Source organism: Notothenia rossii, assembly GCF_949606895.1.
Source record: "Notothenia rossii genome assembly, chromosome: 7".
NCBI classification, from domain to species: Eukaryota; Metazoa; Chordata; class Actinopteri; order Perciformes; family Nototheniidae; genus Notothenia; species Notothenia rossii.
In genome coordinates this window covers 12683299-12689660 of record NC_136905.1, presented here as the reverse complement: position 1 = coordinate 12689660, position 6362 = coordinate 12683299, and the positions used below count along the sequence as shown (strand labels likewise).

Below are 6362 nucleotides of genomic sequence, written 5' to 3'. Positions count from 1 at the left end.
AACAATATAGGCTGAAAAACCCCTACCTCTAACTGAAGTTAAAGTGGAAACAGATTACTTCCATTTATTTCATAGTAGGCTTAAGCTAAAAAAGTGACTATTGCCATTAGGGTATGATGGGGTGATTTCCCTGAAAATAAATAAAACGTAACTTCTCCTCATTTACACACACAATGTATTTAATGCAGTTTTAATAGTTTGATAACATTTCTTTAGCAAGTTCACTTTAATAGAAAGCAATAAGCAGAGTATCAGTAGCTTTGTAGAACCCTTGCCTGATATTAAGGCTCTGATGCAATTTTCTGAAATGTGTTATACGTTTTTTCATTTACTGTGATGGTAATTCCTGTAATAGCAACATTTAAAATAAAAAGATAGGCTCCAGAGATGTTATAGCCTACTATGGACTTGAACAGAAGTAAATGAGTCCATGTGGCAAATCTGATTTCAAGACACCATGCAATAAGATTGTCAAAGCTGTCAGTACTTGCAATAAATCATAAAGAAATCTCAGTGGCATAGTCCTGCAAGCTGGCGATGCTAACCATTACTGATAGCTGGGGCCAAAGGGAAAAGCAGAAAGAAATAAGAAACTGATTTAGAAAAGAAAATGTATTCAACATGAGAGCAAAGCATTGGCCTAAGAAGCTTTTGCTGAGAATTATCTGGGAAGATCAGCACGACTACATAAACAATATTTACTGATTAAGACAACTTCTTAGCGCTTTGATTGAGTAAACACATTATTTAAAACCCACGTATAAGTGCAACACATAAGTGATGGGATATTACAGATGAAACTACCCAGCAGTATGTAATTGACCCCCGTCACCAGCTGCAGATTTACAGTGGTATGTACATTAATGCATCAATTAATAAAATATATTTTGTACTAAACTGAAATGTCTTTCTGCATAATACATCCCATTACGATTTTTATATTTGTAATATAAATAGTTTGGTTTGTGTAGGCTACTACCATTTAGATTTCCATGGGGACTGCATGATTTTGTACAATGTTTTTTTAGGGGTAGGGTTAAAGGGGTCCTGATATGCTTTTGGGGGTTTTCCCTTTCGGCTATATAGGTTTTTGTGCATTTGAATGGTCTGCAAGTGCTAAAAATCCCAAAGTCCCTCAACCCCCCGGTATTATGCCTCAATCCCTATCCTTTGTTAACTTCTTCAACATAGTGACATCACTGCTTAACACCAGAGAACCGCAGTGACGCGTCGTAAAACCCGGAAGTAAGTTAGCATTTTTAGCACTTCCGGTTCCTTCCTCAAAAAGCAATGCATTTTACCCATAGGGTTTTGTAAAATAGCTCGAAATAAGGTCTGTGGTTGACACAAATTTAAGAGATAAATCACGTTTTTTTTCTACGACATTAAATACATCAGCAGTGACCCCACTGGGGATTTTTGAAGAGTTTACGTGTCTGAAAAACGATGGTTGTTACCGAATGGCTGAATAGGACTACAGAAGTTGTCGAGGCCGTTGTACGTCATTACTCCGAACACGTAAACACTCCCGCTAAATTTGTTTTCCCCTGTGTTCTGCTTGAAAGCAAGTACCTGCCTATCTTTAGTATCTGTATATCTATATCTGACCATTAGAATCTGTATTTTTGAAATTGTCGTTTTTAACACAGTAGATTTACAAATTATAGAATAATTAATTACCAGTGTTTTCCAATTTTACTCGGCAGTTCGTTTCGTTAGCTAACGTTAGCTAAAGCTAGCGTTGCTTTGCTCCGGGTTGCAGCCACAGTTCTTCGCATGAAACGTGCTTGTTCTATCGTTTCCCGGCCAATGTTTTCCAAAGGAGAGTCTGGATTCGTGCCATGAGGTAAGCTGACGTTACATTTTTGTCCATGTCACGGTGAAATGTAAATAATGGGTAGTGACTGTATCCAGGGCCGCCTTAATGCACGGGCTGACCTGGGCTGAAGCCCAGGGGCCTACGGAGATCGGGGGCCTATCATGAGCCAATTAAAAAATTAAAAAATAAAATTTCTTTTTTTTTTATTTCGGGTGTTTTTTGTTTTTTTTAAATAAACAAATTCTTGGCTTTCAGAATAGGAAACTTTCATTTCCAAAATCACACGATAAATACATTTTTGAATCTTGTAAAGGGAAGACGACAGCTCTCCCTCGCCACTCTGCTGTTCCACAGCGCCGCCCCCCTCCCTCCACTGAAATTATTATTGTAAGACGTAGAGTAATGATAGATAACACAGCAAGGTCCGTTACAGTTTGTTTTCATCTGATTTTTAAAAAACAAAGTCTTGGCTTTCAGAATATTAAACTTGTTTCGGCAAATTCAGATGATAAATACAACTTTGAAGCTTGTAACGGCATAATTACAAGCGGAGAACGCAGTAACTTGACGTCACAGCAGGCATAACAGCCGATGTTTCTCGTGAGGGTTTTCCCCGGGAAACAAACACAATACACACAAACGCAAATATACACAAACACACACACACGTCAGAATGAGAATATGTTTCACATGTGACTTATTCAAATTGCGAGTGATTGAGTGAAGAAAAAGTTTGAGTGGCGCTCGGAAAAGGAAATTGTTGAGGGAAAAGGAGTTTCGAGACAAGCAGCTGTTACAAAAAATGCCGACGCTTACAGGTTATTTTAAACCTGTAGGCCAGGATGAGGAGGAAGGACAGATGAGTTCTGTACCAAGCGGTAGCGGTGCCGGCCGCGGGGCCTCGGAGACAAGTAGGCCGTCTGGTTCTGATAGCGATGGAGTAGCGGGAGAGGAAAAACAGACAGGAGGGACATTATCTGTTGGAGGAGATGGAGAGGACGACGAGGACTTGCTACGTGGAGGGGAGCCAACGGCAACCGGACAAATACATGAGGGAGGCCCGATACGTCACTCATATGGAGGAGAGGACCAGGCGCGTGTAGAGCAGAGTGGAGAAGTGCGATCACAGAGCCTGCCGAGGCTATAAATGACTTTGATTTGTTGTTTAAATAGGGGGCCTACAAAAACTATCAGCCCCAGGGCCTGATGGCAGGTTAAGGCGGGCTTGACTGTATCGCCGTTTTAGAGATGGCGCTGCTGAAAAGACAGCAATATAAGTAAAGATAATGAATACATCCTATTAAAACCTGTGTGGCTTATATGATAAGTCAAATTAGTACAAGCAGCATAACGTTTCACCATGGAACTAAAGATTGTAGTCAGGGAAATCAGTTTGACATATTGAACTAATAACAAATCACCTCTGGCTGGCAGAGAACTCTCTGCTCCATAGCTTCTCTTGGACGTAAAATCACATGTACATTTTTACATTTATATTCAATTTAATATTCCATCCCTCACATACTTTTGTATATATAATAACTTATATTTTGTTTTTCTTGTTATGCTGCTGCAACACAAACATTTCCCAAATTGGGATCAATACAGTAATATCTTATCTTAATTAATTAAGAAATATAACTATTATAATTAGTGTAGCAGCTGACACCTATTTTCAATATGGATTAATCTACCATTTATTTCTTTAGTTCAATTTTCATCTATAAAAATATCAAAATAGTGAAAATGTTCACGAGACTTATCAAAGTGCAAGGTTATATCTTTAGATGTTTTTGTTTTAGCCTATGTACTGTATGTCTTAATGCTCTTACAGTATATGTGACGGTGTGACTTCCATGAAACTATATTTTATATCTTCCCAACAGACGAGCTGACAGGAAACCTAACACTCTAACAACCACAACATTGCAAAGGCGAGTAAATGTAAATTAAAAACAATTCACCATTTTTTTATTTCTTCTTCCTTGCAGTGAGGTGAAGCGGACCTTGCACTTGGTGCCAGTAAGGATGTTCCTCACGGAGGCTGAATGTTTCTCCTTCCTTACTGACACAGAAGCCCTTGATTTGCAATGCTTCACTAATTGTCATTTCCCTGGCTCTGTAGGGACACTTTACTTCCAGCACAGCGGAAGACCCTACCAGACCATCTGGAGATGCCCCCAACATTCCTGATAGGGAGAGCCACAAATCTGACTCATGGACCTGCATCTGGGTTGCAGTGGTGAATGCCCTGACGCCCTCACATTCATTCATAGTCCCCCACTGTACAGACAAAACACCATCAGGGGCCTGTTGTTGCCCTAGCACCCTGGCAATAAAGGAAGCAGTCACACGCTTTGACCTCAGGACAGCTCCAAAGTTGCTGGCAGTCAACCTTCCTTTCCTGAACAAATGCCAGTTTGGGTTGGTTCGCTTTTCTTTTTAATGACTGATTTTAAATGCCATTTTCTTAATGTCTTTCATTTTTTGTAAAGCACTTGGAATTGCCTTGTGTTGAAAAGTGCTATATAAATAAACTTGCCTTGCCTAATAAAGATTTCATGTGACACATACAATTGATTTGTTGATGGGAATTAATGTGAATAAATTAACTCTAGGTTAACGGTACTCTTGCTATCACTACTCACCGACACTATAAACCTTGTCCCTCATGCTAGCCCCGACAACACCGGTGAGCACACCTTCATCTAGGCTGCACTGTTACGTGTCCTGACTTGTAGTGGTTCTCTCCTCTGTCTACACTCTTCTTGTCATCTTTGTAAAACGATATCAGACTGGTAATTGACACAGCCATGACTTCTAGTTAAATTCAGTGTGGCTAAAATGAAAAGCTTTGTTAAAATATGCAAGCACGCGAAAGTCAAATTCAGCTTTATTGTCAAATTCTACATGTGTTATATATCCAGAAATATCGTTTCCCACAGTGTGACATGTAAATATAAAACAAAACAAAAAGGGCCTAGATAAACGTGGTATACATTAAAAAAAAAAAAAAGGGCCTAGATAACCGGGGTATACAGTTTAAAATGTTAATATATTTAATTTAAAGTGTTCAAAGTGCAGTTTCAGTGCAAGTCAGTTGAAACGATCTTAAGTTGGCGTGACGTTGAAGTCGTGCGACCCTGCTGCTGTACTGGCTTGTAGTTCGTTTATAGCATAACGTTAGCATTTGGTTTTTGGCGACTAGATTTATGATTCAGAAATTATAAAAGTAGGGTTGACATGTGGAGATTATCCGGCTGAACAAAACGTGATTCCTCTCTTAAATGTGTGTCAACCACAGACCTTATTTCGAGCTATTTTCCAAAATCCTATGGAGAATTTGCATTGGTTTTTCAAGAAGGAACCGGAAGAAGTTTACTTCCGGGTTTTACGACGCGTCACTGCGGTTCTCTATAGGCTAGCGCTGCAACAAATTGTATGTGATTAGCTTAGGGGCGGGACATCTCTTACGGTTGACCAATCACAACAGAGCCGGATAGCTAACCAATCAGAGCAGACTGGGGTCTGGTTTCAGACAGAGGGTGAAAAGAGGTGCTGCAGCACAATAAATCAAGACCATTTTGAAGATTAAAGCATGATAACATTTCACAATAGAGGCATACAGTTATGAGACCTGAAAATGAGCATAATAGGGCAACTTGGTGCCATCAGGTCTGCTTCATTTGAATTAGCAGGAGCATCTGTCTGCAGGGGCGAATTTTAACCTTTAACTCGATCTAGTCAGTCTATTCATTAATACTTAATTACATTGAAATCCAGTGTGAATAACCATTCAATAAAAAAATGTGTTATACAGTATCATGACAATGCTGGGTGACAGAGTAAAGAGAACATCTTGTGTTGGCTTACTTTGGGCTGAAAGATATCAGATAAAAGCTCAGAAACATAGTGCTAGCAGTCTTTTTCAGAAGTGTTCCCGTTTCATTGTCTCAACACATTCAAGTAGATTTAATGTGGAGTTTATTCACAAGGAAAAATACCTTCGACAGCTTAAGTGAAAACAGATTGCTACGAAAAGTATCTTAATTAGAAATATAAAATATAAATGACTTCTTTGAAAAATGCCCCCCACCACCACTGAGTCAGTACTGTAGGAAGATCCTGAGATGAAATAGAGAATCTAAGATTAAAGAACTGAAATCTTATTTGTTTTTAAAACATCAGAAAAGAACTATCCGTGCAAGACACCTACCTACTGTACATACAAATTGAAAGATTGACACAGGGTGCCGGTGATAATGAGGATTACATCTACAAAGTCAAACAATGTTCGGCTATCTTAGCGGTCATCCAAGGTCATTGCTGAATTTCACAGAAGACATAAAAATGCAATGAGCAAGGAATAAATCTGACAGAAAGTGATCAAGGTGACAAGAATAACATGGTACGATGGGACAATTTGAAAGCAGCCCACCCTCTCTGCTATCTTTACAACCAAACTGCATTTAAATGAAATATGACATCGTATCAGGATGATGCCGTAAGCTGCTGTAAATTCTCTTGCTTCAGCTCCTAAATG

General features: G+C 39.2%; 1 long non-coding RNA gene across 1 annotated transcript; it reads left to right on the top strand.

The window, feature by feature from the left end:
- The first annotated feature begins 1285 nt into the window (after positions 1 to 1285).
- On the top strand, positions 1286 to 4474 carry LOC307047497. The gene is made up of 3 exons (XR_013810450.1): positions 1286 to 1846; positions 3706 to 3753; positions 3945 to 4474. It is a non-coding gene; the product is annotated as an uncharacterized lncRNA (long non-coding RNA).
- The last annotated feature ends 1888 nt before the right edge of the window (positions 4475 to 6362 follow it).